At 44.7% G+C, this 16,811-nt stretch overlaps 1 protein-coding gene across 1 annotated transcript in view; it reads left to right on the top strand.

Annotated features, from left to right (window-relative positions):
* Nucleotides 1-16,811, top strand: part of ARHGAP17 (Rho GTPase activating protein 17) — a 99,325-nt gene that overhangs the window by 551 nt on the left and 81,963 nt on the right.

The raw sequence follows: 16,811 nt of genomic DNA, 5'->3' as shown, positions 1-16,811 counted from the left end.
AGCCCCGCCCGAGCCCAGCGGGGCACGGGCCCGGGGGCTGCGCCGCGCTGAGGCCCGAGCGCCGCGCTCCAGGCGGCCCGCTTGTCTCCCAGCGCGGCCGGGCCACTGAGACCTGCTGGGGCGGGGCGCCGCCTCCTCCGCCACCCCGCGGGGTCCCCTGCCCATTGTCCCTGCCCCGGGAGCATCGGTCCTTCTTCTCCCTTCCCGGGGGCCGAGCCAGCCCGGATCGCTGCCCTGGGCTCAACAACGGTGACTTCTGTCCCTAACGCTGTGTCGAGCGCTGTGCTGTGGGGGGCCGCATTCCCAGGCTTTCCCGGTGCTCCCGCTGTTTGCAGGTCCTTCTCCTGTTAAGTACATGGCGGCAAGAAATGGCTAGGGGGACATGAAAGCCAGTCGGATTTGCTCAGTGAATTCAGAACGCCCTTTGAGGGAATTCGGAGGTGGTGCTGTCTCAAAACCAGGGCTCCTAGGAACTGGACTCCTGCTGCCAGTTCTTGACATTTAGAAATTTGGAATTGGCAGAAAAGGATTATGGAGACGCCTTGCGCCAATTTAAAAAGTCTCACCGTAGGTTGGGAAACAAACACTTCTCTGTCTTCCTTTGCTACGGCTGAAGTGCTTAACAAGAAACGTTACTGATTATTAAATGGCAGAGTTGGTAGATCAGGTTGTCAGAACAAGAAATGATTTGTGGTTTTTGAGAGTTTCTGGAGGTGACTGTCATGTGCCGTATTATCTGCGGCTAATATTTCAAGGTCTTTCAGGGCAGCTGGCTGTACTGTACCGATTTAGTGTTTATTCAGCAAAGAGATATGAAAGTATGAATTTTTTACAGCTCTTCTTTTGTTTTTCGTTTTTTAACAGTTAAGGGGAGTTTGGTTTGGCTGAAGCACGTGGGACACTTCTTTTTTCTGAGTGTATGAAAATACTTTTACTTCCTCTAGAGTTTTCTAAATTTGCTTTTTACTGTTTCATTTCCTCCATCTTTTTGCTTAGTTTCCTTGTTTAATTTTTTCGATTCCCTACCGTGTTATTGTGGTGAGAATTAACTCTTATTTTCAGGGTTGATCCCTGTGCGTGAAACCCAGACAAACCTACTTTTCTGTTATTTGCAGGAAAGTTAAAGAAATAATGCTGAGAGGAAGGTAAACACGTGTGGTAATGGCGGCTGATGTTTCAAGGAACAATTTACAAGCACATGATACTTTCTTGTGAGTTTCCTACCCTTGTTAGTATTCTGAGCAAGGTGCGTTGTGGAACTAGTATTTAGTAAGTGCCAAGATACGTTTGTCAGATAGTCAGTTTGGCCTGTTTTTACATTGTTCGTGACAGGTAAGGGACTTTCACTCTTTTTATACAAAGTTCTGAGACTTAAATCTACCAAGCTCTTTGGGGTCTCTTTGGCTCCTGGGTCATCTTAGGGGCTTCTCCCTTCACATTTTTTTTTTTTTTTTTTTTTTGGAAACAACGTCTCCCGTTGTCACCCAGGCTGGGGTGATCTTGGCTCATTGCAGCCTTGACTTCCTTGGGCTCAAGCGAACCTCCCGCCTCAGCCACCCGTGTAGTTGGAACTACAGGTGGGCACCACCACACCGGCTAATTTTTGTATTTTTTGTAGAGTGGGGTTTTGCCATGTTGCCTAGGGTGGTCTCCAACTCCTGGCCTCAACTGATCTGCCTGCCCCGGCCTCCCAAAGTTCTGGGACTACAAGCCTGAGCCACCTTGCCTGGCCCCTTCACATTTTAAAATTCCAGCCATGCTTGCCTACCTTCAGTTTCCACAGGAGGTCTTGCTTTCTTATGCTAGCATCTACTTGAAACTCCTGGAAGCCTCTCCGACCACACCTTTTCTCCAGGCACCTCATGCTCATTCTTCAGCCTTCTGGGAAAGGTCTCTCTGCCTCTGAAAGGCATTCTATGATGCTTCAGCATAGATTGGATACCTCTCCTGGACGTTCTCGTAATCCCGTGTAGCACTTGTCTTTCCGTGCTGTGACTGCCTTTTGTGTGTGTTCTCCATCAGATTAAACACCTTGAGAGTCCCTGCTGTGTCTCCTTTGATTCCCAGGGTCTGCTGTGGTTCCTATCCCATAGTCAGGGTGCGATAGACATTGTTAATTCCAGTATTTGAGTTCTTACTGGATCGCCCTGGTCGTGTGGGCCCAAGTATGGGAAAACGTGAAGTGGATAGAGTAGATGGTGATTCATGCTGGAGCTATAATTCTGGGCCTGACCTTTGACTGTCTTTAAAAATCTTTATTGCTAGATGCCAGTGGAAGCTGAAACTATTACAGAACTATTAAGGGTGTGGCAATTAGGCACCCCAAGTCAGAACATCTGTTTTTGCTGGGAAACCTGTCGCTTATTTGCTGTTGATTTCCTAGGGGTGTGTGTGTGTGTGTGTGTGTGTGTGTGTGTGTGTGTTCTGCTTGAGTAATCAGAAAGGACTAAGGAAGATAAACAGAGGCAGGAGAGTGCCTAGAATTATTACTGTGTGGAAGTAGGTGGTTGGTTGGCCCCAGAATCAGGATTCTGGGTGTTTTTAGGTCAAGATGAAGGCTAGAAAGCAAAGGGGTTTTTTGTTTTTGCCCCTGTGATCTAGGTGGAGAAGGACATTATATATGTGAATATCATGCCCATTGTGTTTTGGTTTATCAATTCGTGGAACTGTAGGTGGTGTCTTGCTGTGAGATATTCTCCTCAGAAGGGAGACCTTTGAGTAATTTCACTGTAAGTTTCCAGGGGAGGGACATGTGGAGAATTAGTAATGCCTGGAAGGAATGAGTTCTCATGATGCAATTTGTTTACAGTGGGTGGATAAGTCTATTTGAGAAGATGGCCTGAAACTCACAGGGGCAAGGCTTATGTGGTGGTCTCATGGTGTGAGTGTCCCAGAGAAGTAGGATGGTTCTTTTAGTCCACCTGCCTTTTGTTGATTCATGCATTCAGCAGACACTTGTTGAGCCTACACTGTGTGCTGTTATCCAAGGTGTTAAAGAATCGAAGGTGAATATGGCATGGTTTCTGCCCTGAGGGAGCTTAGGAGATATGTGGAAGAGATAGGCAAGCGAAAAATAATTATATACATGAGATAAGTGCTTAAGAGGGATGGCTAATGCACAGAGCAAAACCCAGCTGTTATTGGGTTGTGGGAGGTAACAAAAGGTAACAAAAGCTTCCCAGAGGAGAAAATTTGAGCACCTTTCTCTGCCTTCCTTTTCACCCTTATTTCAAATATCTCTTGTATTGATTAGGTCTCTTTTGGTTGTAAGAAAACCCAATTCATAGCAAAGACAGGAATTGATTGGCTCATAAGTGGCTCAAAAGTAGTGTGGCAGCAGATTTGGCTTCTTCTGGGGGTTACACTCCTCTTTTTTTTTTTTTGAGATGGAGTCTGGCTCTGTCACCTAGGCTGGAGTGTAGTGGCGTGGCTCACTGCAACCTCCACCTCCCAGGTTCAAGCAATTCTCCTGTCTCAGCCTCCCAAGTAGCTGGGACTACAGGCCTGTGCCCACCATGACCAGCTGATTTTTGTATGTTCAGTAGAGATGGGGTTTTGCCATGTTGGCCAGGCGTGGCCTCCCAAAGTACTGGGATTACAGGCACGAGCCACCACGCCCGGCCTCGGTTCCACTCTTTAGGTGGGCACTGTGTCCACTGGGAGACCCCCACATCTTCCAGGTCTCAGAGGGAAAGAATACTCATCTCCCAGTCACTGTGGCCCAAGTCCCAGGATTGGCTCTGAATGCTTCTGGGTCACATGCCTTTCCCCAGAAGTGGACTGGAGTCAGCGCACCCAAACCATATGGACTGAGAGTGGATGGTAATGGGTGGTAATCAGGCAAGAGATAAAGGTCATGGTGTGTCTTTTGTAGTCCTGCTAAAAAGAGAGAGGTTTTGTTTCTTGAAAACCCTTAGATGCAGATAATCACAGATGGTGTTTTGGGGGAGATGATGTCTTGAGTAGAGGAAGAAGTACACTGGGATGAAGATCTTGAAGTTACAAACGTGTCAAGGAGAAGAGGAATTTGAGAGGCAACTAGGAGATCATAGGACTGAGGCTCTGATAGGGAGTATCTCCTTGGGTGTTTATTTCTTTGGTGACTGAAGTTTCCCCTGGAGGTCTGAATGCTTTCACAGATGGTTGTTTTTTGATAACCCAAGGTTATAAATCCAAATGCCTAGAGGGCAAGGCCAGTGAAATGAATCAGTAACTTGGGCCATGTGAGGGCCACAGGGGACCTGGAGGTCTGTGTCCCACCAAAGGGGCTGCGTGGGAGTGTAGGTCCAGTGTGGGCCACCTTTGGAGTTTTCCTGAAATCTGCATTTTAACTAGCTGGCATTTAATCCAAATTAAACTGCAGAGACACTATGTGCAGCTGAACAAAATTCTTCTGTGGATCACCCAACTGCTTGTCTAGAAGGACTCAGAAATTGACAGTCCCTCTTTTTCTTTTTTTTCCCTGTACCTTACCCTGATATTACATTTTCACTTCTTTGGATTTGTTGAAAAACAGCTCAGCCTTTACTGAAATCTCGAAAGGGTCTGATAGTAACAGTCATCAACATTTCTATGGTGGTTTAGTGTATAAAGTGCTGTGCTAAACCACCTGGCTTGGATCTCGGTCTCCTGACAATGATCACTTCTCTCTTACAAAGATGGAAACCTGGCCGGGTGGGGTGGGGTGGCCCACACCTGTAATCCTGACACTTTGAGAGCCCGAGATGGGAGGATCACTTGAGCCCAGGAATTTCAGACCAGCCTGAGCAACATGGTGAAACCTGGTCTCTACAAAAAATACAGAAAACTAGCCAGGAGTGGTGGTGTGTGCCTGTCTCAGCTATTTGGGAGGCTGAGGTGGGACGATCAACTGAGCCTGGGAAGTCGAGGCTGCAGTGAGCTGAGACCACACCACTGCACTGTAGTCTGGGTGACAGAGCAAGACCCTGTCTCAGGGAAAAAAAAAAAAAAAGAGAGAGAGAAAGAAACCTGACTTTCTAAGTTTGCACAGCTACTAAGTAGTGTCTGAGGCATGGCTTCGGTCCAGGGCCTCTGACTCTGGATCCCAAGTGCTTTTGAGTACAGGAACTGGGCTGCCTCTTCACCAGGGAAGGACTAGTGTTTATCAACATTTATTAAACATCTTCTGTGCTTATGAAGCTGCTGGGCTTGGTGCTTTGCATACATTTATTTCATTGCATTCTCATCGCAACCCTCTGAGGTGGTGTTACTTTTTTCTGGTTTAATGATGAGGAAGCCAGAGATCAAAGAGGTCATCAAGCTCGCAAGAGATAGAGCCGTGGACCCAAACCCAGGTTTCTGATTCTGCAGCAGCTATAAATTCTGATCACAGAGATCTGTTGACCTCCAGGAGTCCTCCGCTCCTAGGAGGTGTGTAGAATGGATCACTCTCTAGGTCATTGGATCCACTACCAGCAATGTGAATTCTCATACTGAGTCAAAGTGTGTCTCTACCTGCTGATCCCAGAATAGTCCCCTGCTGCCGAATTGAATGAATCTCATCTCTCTTCCCTGAGTCAGCCCTTCCTGTATTTGATTATCACAAACCTTATCCTTATGTTGCCAGCAGTAACATTCTGCATCCCTCACCCACTCCACTATGTCCTTTTCCTCCCACTGATCTTCACTCTGCCTTTCCTTTTACTTTTTTTTTTTTTTTGGTGACGGAGTCTTGCTCTGTCGCCCAGGCTGGAGTGCAGTGGCCAGATCTCAGCTCACTGCAAGCTCCGCTTCCCGGGCTCACGCCATTCTCCTGCCTCAGCCTCCCGAGTAGCTGGGACTACAGGCGCCTGCCACCTCGCCCGGCTAGTTTTTTGTAGTTTTAGTAGAGACAGGGTTTCACCGTGTTAGCCAGGATGGTCTTGATCTCCTGACCTTGTGATCCGCCCGTCTCGGCCTCCCAAAGTGCTGGGATTACAGGCTTGAGCCACCGCGCCCGGCCTTTTTTTTTTCTTTTTTATGATGGAGTCTCACTCAGCCGCCCAGATTGGAGTGCAATGGCGCCATCTTGACTCACTGTAACCTACACCTCCTGGGTTCAAGCAATTCTCCTGCCTCAGCCTCCAGAGTAGCTGGGATTACAGGCATGAGCCACCACGCCCGACTAATTTTTGTATTTTTAGTAGAGATGGGGTTTTGCCATGTTGGCCAGGCTGGTCTCAAATCCCTGACCTCAGGTGATCCACCCACCTCGGTCTCCCAAAGTGCTGGGATTACAGGCGTGAGCCACTGCGCCTGCCCACTCTGCCTTTTCTAGGGGAACTCTGAACAGTGTTTCTGAGAAGGGATAGGCAATGTGTGCTTTGCTTCAATCTGAGTGGATTCCGTCAATCTCTGCATAGAGCACGGTGGAAAGAGGTCCTCTGTTGTTGCAGCAGCTTCTCAATCTCATCTTTCATGGCTTTATTATGTAGTTTACATGCTAAGAAATCCAGAAGTATTTGTAGGTGAGTGAAAATCCATTCTTCACTGGGGAAAAAAATGAACCCTAAAACCATAAAAATGAACCAGTAGGAAATTTTCATCTATAAATTTGAACCATAAAAGGATGTATTCATTTAGCATCATCTTTTATATGTGTAAGTGACATGTTACTATATTATGGAATTGCCTTTGTAGCAGAGTGGATGAGACAAAACCTTCCAAGTCTGACATTATGGTCTAAGGTGCTGCAGACAGTACATGCACCGTGCATTTTTGTCAGAGCACAGGATGTTTCAGCTTTATCGTTCTATTTCAGTTTCTCAAGTGTAGGTAGATGCTGTAGTAACAATTAGTGAAGTACAAATCCATGTAAAAATGTTAAACTCTCATCTGTTTGCTGTGTTTGTATTTTTTTTTTTTTGAGACAGAGACTCTCTCTGTTGCCCAGGCTGGAGTGCAGTGACGCGATCTCAGCTCACTGCAAGCTCCGCCTCCCGGGTTCACGCCATTCTCCTGCCTCAGCTTCCCGAGTAGCTGGGACCACAGGCACCCGCCACCTCGCCCGGCTAATTTTTTGTATTTTAGTAGAGACGGGGTTTCACCGTGTTAGCCAGGATGGTCTGGATCTCCTGACCTCATGATCTGCCCACCTCGGCCTCCCAAAGTGTTGGGATTACAGACGTGAGCCACCACACCTGGCCTGTGTTGTATTTTCTTAAAGGTAGGGATTAAAAGTGTAATAGGCCCACAGTCCCTTATCTGGAGTCATTGGGCCAGATGAGTTTTAGAATTCAGAATTTTTCAGAGTTCTCTAAAAGTAATAATGCACATATACTGTTGTCATATAATACTTCCAGTGGGATCTGGGACAAAACCCCGTAACCAAACATTATTATTGGTATAGAAAAATATATATACATGTATTACCACTGAATGGATATGCATAAAGATTATACGTAGTTTAATATTAGTTCAGGTCAACTTTGGTTGCCAAATAAGTTACAAAAAAAGACTTGTTTTTTTAGAACTTTTTGGATTACAAAATGGTGATAGGGATTGTGGACTTGTCTTACTTTTAGTTATGTACCTGTTGAGAGTCTGGTAAATTTTTTTACTGTAAATAATATTTCCCGTATTCCCAAAGGTTGGAAACCACAATCATGTAAGCAGGGGTCACAAACCCAAGTGCCAGGATGGGTAAAATAAGTAAGTGAAATGGCAGGCGGGTATAGGACAGTAGGGAATGGGGGGACTGCAGTGAACTGGTGAGTGCATGTTCATTCAAAGGGGAGACCTGCTCTTCAATTCTAGCCACTTGTTGCCATAGTGAATGTGGGAGTAGTGAAGCTGCATCTTCCATTTTTAATGATACTCCAGAATGCTAATTTTCATGTGAAGTTTCTTGATATTTAAATGTTGGCAACTAAAAAGAAAAAAACCCACTGTTGGCCAAAGAAAACATCTGCAAGCATTATCTGGCTGTGGGCTGCCTGCTTTCATTTATAGTTTAGAGACTAATGCCTGTGGTATGAATGCCTGTGGACTAATGCCTTGTCAGTGAGCCGGGCACAGTGACCCATGCTTGTAATCTCAGCATTTTGGGAGGCTGAGGTGGGAGGATCACTTGAGATCAGGAGTTTGAGACCAGCCTGAGCAACATAGCAAGAACCTGTCTCTACACACACACAAAAATGTAGCCAGTCATGATAGCATGTGTGTGTAGTCCCCAGCTACTTGGGAGGCTCAGGTGGGAGGATTGCTTGAGCCTGGGAGGTCGAGGCTGCAGTCAACTGATCCTGCTACTGTGTTCCAGCCTGGATGATGGAGTGAGACCCTGTCTCTAAATAAATAAGTTATCAGTGGCGTTCGTAATGAACTACTTTCTTGAGATGTGGATGGGTACATTTGCTTTATAATAATAAACACTTTACATACACTTTACAAACACTTTTCATTACACTTTACATACACGCTATATGTTTTTTGCACATAAAATATTTCATAATAAAAATCTACAGAAGTTGATAGGCACTTTACTTTAGAACTGCCTTATTTTCTAGCCATTACGAAATTTTCATCTATAAATTTGAAACTTTAAACTTATTTATCTTGGAAAAGGGACTGAAAGCCCCACTTCAAAATAGGAGCCCTCTTTTAAAAGTAGGAGTTAAAGGAGGTTAGATTGTAATGTTCATTCGTTTCCAGGGCCATAGTGATCTGAAGTGACATTGGGTATCCACTGTTATATTGGGACAGGGAAATGTCCTTGGTCTCCTTTCTTCTCAGACCATTCCCCTGGGGTGTCTTAGCCCTATAACTTTTTTTTTTTTTTTGAGACGGAGTCTTGCTCTGTCGCCCAGGCTGGAGGGCAGTGGCACGATCTCAGCTCACTGCAAGCTCCACCTCCTGGGTTCAGGCCATTCTCCTGCCTTAGCCTCCTAAGTAGCTGGGACTACAGGCACTAATTTTTTATATTTTTAGTAGAGACGGGGTTTCAACGTGGTCTCAATCTCCTGACCTCATGATTCGCCTGCCTCGGCCTCCCAAAGTGCTGGGATTACAGGCGTGAGCCACCGCGCCTGGCCATCTCATGGTGACAGTTTTATGCCTCCAGCCCTGGGGTCTCTTTATTCCTAGAATGATGCTGCCATCTCTCTCGAACATCTCGGCTGATATGGCCTGCTAAAATTGAACCCATGAACTTCTTCCTCAAATTGCCTTCAATTCCCTCTATCTTCTAGTCCGTGAGTCACCAGATTTTGGCCTGCAGGGTAAATCCAGCCCACCACCTGCTTTGTGAAAAAGTTTACTGGAACACAGCCACTCGCTACAGTGGCAGGGTTGAATAGTTGCAATAGTGACCGTAAGGCCTGCAAGGCCTATGGTATTTATCCTCTGGCACTTCATAAGAAGCATGTGACCCCTGCCCTAGGGCATTAAATGCCCTCACACCCTCCTTAGTCACCTGTCAGTCCCATTTTTTCTTCTCCATCATCTCAGTCAGGTGATGAGACTGGAAATTCTGCCCTTTGATTATCTTTTTTTTTTTTTTTGAGACAGAGTCCCTCTCTGTCACCCAGTCTGGAGTGCAGTGGCATGATCTTGGCTCACTGCAACCTCTGCCTCCCGGGTTCACACCATTCTCCTGCCTCAGCCTCCTGGGAAGCTGGGACTACAAGCACCCGCCACTGCACCTGGCTAATTTTTTTTGTATTTTTAATAAAGACAGGGTTTCACCTTGTTAGCCAGGATGGTCTCTATCTCCTGACCTTGTGATCCGCCCGTCTTGGCCTCCCAAAGTGCTGGGATTACAGGTGTGAGCCGCCACGCCCGGCCTGAATTACTTTTTCATGATGAATTCTCTAGAGGTTAGACTCACTACATTTATAGGAAAATAATATTTATATCATGACAGTATTGCCAAGTTGTCTACTAAGATGATAATGCCATCATTTAGTTTGTAGTGCAGAAAGCAATGTTGCGCAATAATGTGTGTCATTATGCATGACATGATGAATATCACATTTCACCATCACCTTAGTTGCATTAGATATTGTCTTTAAAAAATTTGTTATTTATTTAAATTTTTTCCACTAAGGTCAAAATGAATGTGTTCTTACATTTGTATTGCTTTATATGAGTTTTCTGTATGTGTCATTTGTTTAACTGTCATGGAATTAACATTTAGTCATCAGTTTCATTGCTCAGTTACCAATTTAGTTCAACAAATATCTCTTAACCTGTCAAATGATAGGGGCTGGAGTTAACAATATAATTGATCCCTGGGGACTTGAATGTGGAGCCACAGCTACAAACAGATAATCTGAATGTAACCAGTTTTATCTATTCTAGCAGATCTTAGGTGTGGTTAATGAAATCTTATTGCCATTCTTTGATGTATTTATGTACTGTAATATAAACAAGTTAGCATTCTTGTTCTTAGATAAGTTCCTTAACACATACAGTGATGAAACCTTGCGCATTAATGACTAGGTACAGATTTAATACAAGTTTCAGAAGATAAAGCCGATTCTATAAAACATCTAAGATTTCTATAAGAAACTGTCTTTTAAATAGGGAGAGCCTATTATTTACAGCAAATAAAATAATAGGCATGTTTGATATAAAAACAGTATTCAGTCTGGGTGCGGTAGCTCATGCCTGTAATCCCAGCACTTGGGGAGGCCAAGGCAGGTGGATCACCTGAGGTCAGGAGTTGGAGACCAGCCTGACCAATATGGTAAAACCCCATCTCTACTAACAATACGAAAATTAGCTGGGCATGGTGGCAGGCGCCTGTAATCCCAGGTACTCAGGAGGCTGAGGCAGGAGAATTGCTTGAACCCTGGAGGCGGAGGTTGCAGTGAGTCGAGATTGCACCACTGCACTCCAGTCTGGGCAACAGAGTGAGACTCCGTCTCAAAAACAAACAATATTCAGTTCATTTCAGCCATACATCTTGTGAGACTGTGTTTCCTCTGTTAATTACAGCTTATTGATTATTTGCATTGGCTACTTCCCTTTGATTATCCTAAGATGTTTCTCCCTTCCTCTCCTTTCCCACAGCTCTTCTTTTTGGACGTCTTCCTTATCAGAGATACCTTTTGGTTTAGTAGTCAATTTGATCTCTTCTTTAATGTTTCATTAGCATTTCTTCTGTAGTTAACTCAGTGTTCTTCCATATGGTTGGGCCAAATTTATACTTCTTAAAGAGTTTAAATCATAAATCATGGACCGAGTAAACAGGTGCTTAAATGAATATAAATCTTAAATAAATGTACAGAAATTATTAAAAGCACCCATCAGCTGTTACCTGTCAGTGTGAATATGTATGAATCAAGCAGCTCGGATATCACGTGGTCATTGGATACTTTCACATGCCTGGGCTGGAGTGGCCATTTGAAACCATGGCCAGCTGTACTTTGGGGAAATACACCGAAGTGTTTCTGCTTCACCAGATACAGTGAGTGCTTGGATGGAAAGAGCGTGGGCACAGGCACAAAGCGGGGGAGTCTCTGAGATGTGCCTGGGAGGTCAGTGAGGACTCTGCTGGGCATGTAACATGTGAGCAATCGTTTTTAAAATTTTTTTTTCGTAGAGGCAGAGTCTTGCTATGTTGCCCAGGCTGGTCTCCAACTCCTGGCCTCAAACAACCCTCCCATCTTGGCCTCCCAAAGTGGTGGGATTACAGATGTGAGCCGCTGTGCCTGGCCTTGAGCGATCTTAATAACTGACAGGTGATAGAGAATTCCAAAGTAGAGACAGTCCTAGGGGAAACCTAACACTTGAAGAGTTTATCCTTTAACTTAATTTTTTTTGTTTATAAATTTGGAAAAAGGCAACCATTATGTGATTCTTAGCAGGGGAACAATTCTCTCCGCTCTTTTATTTTCAAATCACTTGGGTAGTGAATGCTATTTTCAGATCCATTTGTTAAGTATTTTTGATATTTAAATTCACAGCCCCTGGTTGCATTTCCATCCAATGGAAGGTGTAAGTTGATTCTTCAAAGCTTTCTTTTTTTTTTTTTTGAGATGGATTCTTGCTCTGTCACCCAGGCTGGAGTGCAATGGCACAATCTCAGCTCACTGCAACCTCTGCCTCCTAGGTTCACGCGATTCTCCTGCCTCAGCCTCCCGAGTAGCTGGGATTACAGGTGTGCACTACCACACCTGGCTAATTTTTGTATTTTTAGTAGAGACAGGGTTTCGCCATGTTGGCCAGGCTGATCTGGAACTCCTGGCCTCAAGCAATCAGCCCCCCTCAGCCTCCCAAAGTGCTGGGATTACAGGTGTGAGCCACCGCACCCAGCTGGTTCTTCAAAGTTTTAAAAAACTTTAAGGCCCGGCATGGTGGCTCATGGCTATAATCCCAGCACTTTGGGAGGCCGAGGCAGGCAGATTTGATGCCAGGGATTTGAGGCCAGTCTGGGCAACATGGTGAAATTCTGTTTCTACTAAAAATGCAAAAATTAGCCAGGCATTGTGGTGCACACCTGTAATCCCAGCTACTCGGGAGACTGAGGCACGAGAATCGCTTGAACCCAGGAAGCACAGGTTGCAGTGAGCTGAGATCCTGCTACTGCAATCCAGCCTGGGCAACAGAGTGAGACCCTGTCTCAAAAAAAAAAAAAAAAGCTTTAAAACCAGCATACAGGGCAAATAAAACAAGAGTATGCTAGTTTTAAAGCTTTTTTTTTTGTGCCCCAAGTAGAGAATTTTGTTATATGTTGAATATCAAGTATCATTTCTCACAGTGTAACTTATTATTTTCTCTAATTTCCTTTTTACTTGTGTATCTCCTCTTAGAGCCCCCCCCTTTTTTTTTTTGAGACGGAGTCTCACTCTGTTCCCCAGGCTGGAGTGCAGTGGTGTGATCTCAGCTCACTGCAACCTCTGTCTCCTGGGTTAAAGAGATTCTCCTGCCTCAGCCTCCCGAGTAGCTGGGATTACAGTTGCCCACCACCACACCTGGCTATTTTTTGTATTTTTAGTAGTGATGGGGTTTTACCATATTGGTCAGGCTGGTCTCCAACTCCTGACCTCATGTGATCCACCCGCCTTGGCCTCCCAAAGTGCTGGGATTACAGGTGTGAGCCATCACGCCCAGCTAGAACCAATGTAATACTCCCATTACTTTTGCATTTTTGTACTTGCCAGGGTTCATAATGATCCTCAAACAACCCCAGCATAGCAGGACTAAAATACATGGCCATCCATGACCTGGAGCACCAACTTCTAAGAGCCAGGCGGTGTTGATTGGCTTCTGTTGTCATCTGTGAAGTCCATCGTTAGAAAAGCTTCTGTTCCAGTTTTAGGAAGGATGATGGTTTGTGGGTGACTGTGGTAGAACTTGGGGAACTCTTGTAGGCAGAAGGCTGAGAAAGTTGGTGCTGGGGGAAGTCAGCTGGCAGCCGATGGAGTCAGGACTGGGGAGGAAGGGAAAGGGAACCCAGGTAGGAAGCTACTGCAGTAGGCTCAGCGAGGGGATGACAGCCAGGCTAAGACAGCGGCCTTGGGCAGTGACTGGGAAGAACATTGAAAAGCATGTTTGGGCTGAAGAAAAGAGCAAGAGAAGATATGAGGAGCTTCAGGTGAGGGTTGATGTAGATGTTATTTACACAGGTAACAGAAATTCTTCACCTTTTCATTGTTTTACAATGATTCTTTTTTAGAAACATATAATTGTGATATTTTCTTTGACCTTTTATTGGGCTTTCTATTCTATTCCATTGATTTATGGCTTTGGGTGTGTGTATATGTTTGCATCAATATGGTTTTGTTTGTTTGTTTGTTTGTTTTTTAGATGGAGTCTTGCTCTGTCGCCCAGGCTGGAGTGCAGTGGTGTGATCTTGGTTCCCTGCAACCTCTGCCTCCCAGATTTAAGCAATTCTCCTGCCTCAGCCTCCCCAGTAGCTGGGATTACAGGTGCCTGCCACCATGCCAGGCTAGTTTTTGTATTTTTAGTAGAGATGGGGTTTCGCTTTGGCCAGATTGATCTTGAACTCCTGACCTCAGGTGATCCTCCTGCCTCGGTCTCCCAAAGTGTTGTGATTACAGGCGTGAGCCATTGCACCTCGCCTGCATCAGTATGGTTTTAATAACTGTTGATCTGTAATGTGTTTTAAATTGGGTAGAGCTGGTCTCTTACAAATACTCTTTTTCAGGCTGGGTTTGTGGCTCACGCCTGTAATCCCAGCACTTTGAAAAGCTGAGACCGGAGGATCGCTTGAGGCCAGGAGTTCAAGGCTGCAGTGAGCTATGGTCCTGCCACTGCACTCCAGCCTGGGCAACAAGGACCTGTCTTATTAAAAAATAATAATAATAAATATTCTTTTTTGGTATCTCTCTTTTATATAAAGACGAGGTTTGACATCTCGTCTTCTCTAGTTTTTAGAAAAAATTATTTAGGATTTTGATTGATTTGGCACTCATTTATTCAAATGATGTTTATTGGGTCCCTGCTAGGGGCTAGGCTCTAAGGGTACAAAAATAAATAAAACCCCGGTTTTTATGGCCTAGTAAATCTGTGAACTAAACCTTGAGAATTGATACGTACAAGATGAGCATTGCACATGACTTTGTGTGTACAATCTTTTATATGCTTCCCAGGTTTTTTTTTTTTTGCTTTTTAAATTGAGAATAGTGCCTATTTACTAAATTATGCAACTGATAATTTTTGTTATTTTATGTACATAATATTATCAGTGTTATGCTTCTATTTCTGCTTTTACTATTTAGTTCAATGATTTCTCTTTCGTCCCTTATTTAATTGGTTAGACTCAAATAGTGGGTAGCTATATAAATGTTTATAGGAATATTGTGTAAAGGGCGTATGATTCTACCTTTATAGGACCTTTCAGGAACATGATAAGGACTATTTAAATCCTGCTAAAATACAAGTGTTGTAATATGAATTGTTTCCAATGGAAGTTTGCAAGCAACTTTCCCCTCATTTTTGAACCACACAACTTTTAGTATGTCTGCTGTTTGAGCTTTATTCTGTGTCTGTTCTGTGTCATGAGACAGGTGATCTTAAATGCAGAATGCTGAATTTGTAGTAGTCCAACAATATGGAGAAAACAGTTGCAATGCACTTTAGATTTAGGAACGAATTGGAGGAGAAAGTTGAGAAATGGTAAGAGGAGTTTTAATGGAGTGTATGTGGCAGTATGCTAATGTCACTTCTGAAGAAGAGGTGGTTAGCAGGTCACAAGGCAGTGGACTGAATTGTAGCCTCTGAATCTCAGGGCAGTCTTTAGGAATGGAAACCTTGCTGCCTGTAGATTTAGATGGAGGTTTTAATAACCCCCTGTTGCCAGAAAAAAATCATACACAGACAGATTTGCATATAATCTTACGGACTTCACAGACATCCTCAGGCTCATGAACAAAAAACCCAGGATTCAAGAAAAGCCATCTACATGGTAGGCAGCTCAAGAAAGCCTGCCAGTTGTCCGAGCGATGCTTTGTTACGGTTCCCATGCAGGGAGCTGCTGTCTAGAGAAATGTTATTTGCAGATGTGCACCTCGTGCGTCTGTGTTGTTCTGCCTGTGTCCAAAATACACGCTTTTTCTAAATGAGAGCCTTTCCCCCAAAAAGCAGAAATGTGTTCTCTCTGTCATGGGATTTGGTGATCATCAAATTACTTTCCCTCAAGAATTGGCTTTCTTGGTGATTAATTAATTCAGTTTTCAAAACTTTTAGATGAGGGTTTAATCAACCTAAAACTGCTGTAGGGCAGTTGCATTGTAGTAAAAAGTGTATTGGACTGAGTCTGAGGACTTGAGATCCTGTCTGTGCTGTTTACTCGCTGTGTCTCTGACCTTGGTCCAGTCGGCCACTCTGCTGTGTTCCCATACATGAGAAACGGCTCCTGATACCACCAGGAGCAAGCCCTGCTGTGTTTAAGAAGGTGGCGTGTGCTCGGGAGGCGTCATGAGAGAGTGAGGACATACAGTGTGACACAGCAGGTCAGCACTGGGGAAAATAGCCAGGTTAGCCCTCACCTCACTGCTCTATGCCAGAATGCATTCCAAATGGGTTAAAACTTTCATGTAAAAAATAAAACCACAAAATAAATACAAGAAAATATAGCTTATTGTGGAAAGTACTGCATGCTTTGGCATAAAAATGTGGAGAAAGAACGATAAAAGATAGCCTGTAGGTGGGATGTGTGACTCGCACCTGTATCCCAGTTGCTCGGAAGGCGAGTCAGGAGGGTCATTTGAGGCCAGGATTTGAGCCTAGCCTGAGCAACGTAGTGAGGCCCCTGTCTGTAAAAGGAATTTTGGAAAAATTAGCTGGGTGAGGTGGTCCCACCTATAGTCCCAGCTATTTCAGGAGGCTGAGGTAGAAGAATCCTTAGAGCCCGGGAGCCGGAGGAGGCTGCAGTGAGTCATGATTGTGCCCCTGCACTCCGGCCTGGGCGACAGAGTGAAACCCCGTCTCTAAAAAAATAAAAATAAATAAATAAATAGATAAATAAATAAACAAACACCTGTAGATTTAACCACATAATAACTACACTTCTGTTTTATTATATCAAAGTTAATTTTTTTTTTTTTTTTTTTTTTTTGAGACGGAGTCTCGCTCTGTCGCCTAGGCTGGAGTGCAGTGGCCGGATCTCAGCTCACTGCAAGCTTTGCCTCCCGGGTTTATGCCATTCTCCTGCCTCAGCCTCCCGAGTAGCTGGGACTACAGGCGTCCGCCACCTCGCCCGGCTAGTTTTTGTGTTTTTTTTTAGTAGAGACGGGGTTTCACCATGTTAGCCAGAATGGTCTCGATCTCCTGACCTCGTGATCCGCCCGTCTCGGCCTCCCAAAGTGCTGGGATTACGGGCTTGAGCCACCGCGCCCGGCCACAGA

Source organism: Rhinopithecus bieti, unplaced genomic scaffold (assembly GCF_001698545.2).
Source record: "Rhinopithecus bieti isolate Rb0 unplaced genomic scaffold, ASM169854v2 scaffold_13348, whole genome shotgun sequence".
NCBI lineage: Eukaryota > Metazoa > Chordata > Mammalia > Primates > Cercopithecidae > Rhinopithecus > Rhinopithecus bieti.
Note: the sequence above shows the minus strand (reverse complement) of the source record. Positions and strands in the feature narration are given on the sequence as shown.